At 40.8% G+C, this 623-nt stretch overlaps 1 long non-coding RNA gene across 1 annotated transcript; it reads right to left on the reverse strand.

Moving 5' to 3' along the window:
* On the reverse strand, positions 1-403 carry LOC109954347 (uncharacterized). Its single transcript, XR_002274090.1, has 3 exons — positions 307-403; positions 126-234; positions 1-32 (listed from the first exon to the last, which is right to left on the reverse strand). It is a non-coding gene; the product is annotated as an uncharacterized LOC109954347 (long non-coding RNA).
* Between the last annotated feature and the right edge of the window lie 220 nt (positions 404-623).

Here is a 623-nt window from a genome sequence, read left to right on the forward strand (position 1 = left end):
GTGTGGAACATGTCGTACAGATTGCCCACCTCCTTTTGAGAGAGCGACCTGTATTTTAATTACAACTAATTCATCTAAACAGTTTTAAAACCTGAGCAAAAAGCAGATGTTAACCAAGTCAGCACCTTGTCTCTAGTGCAGATGTTCTTCTGCCCGTCCACCTCACATACCCTGGCAAACTTTAGGAAGCGATGATAGTCAAAATTGTTCTGGATGCCCAGGTGGTAGCAGTCCCTGAGAGAAACACAAAAGTCTAAACATTCACTACAGAATTTGGGAAATTATTATTAACCATCAAGTCAGTACCTGGCAAAGTAGTCCCACTTATCCACATCAATGCCATTTCTTCTGTTGGCCACGACTTCATAGAGGAAGGACTTGTCTTCTGAGCGACCTTTATATGGCCACTGTAGAGATGAGAGATGACAGAATCAACTTTACTGGCCAACTATTATGAAGTGTACAAGGAGTCTAACTGCAGATTCTAGTGGTTCTCACTGTTTTTATACAAATCCAAGAATAAATTACAGGAACACAGACACACAGCTAGAAACAAGGACAACAAACCTAAGTATTTCCTGGGCTGCTGAGACTCTGAGAAATGGATAAAAATGCAAACAAAA

Source organism: Monopterus albus, unplaced genomic scaffold (genome assembly GCF_001952655.1).
Source record: "Monopterus albus unplaced genomic scaffold, M_albus_1.0 scaffold6807.1, whole genome shotgun sequence".
Taxonomy (NCBI): Eukaryota; Metazoa; Chordata; class Actinopteri; order Synbranchiformes; family Synbranchidae; genus Monopterus; species Monopterus albus.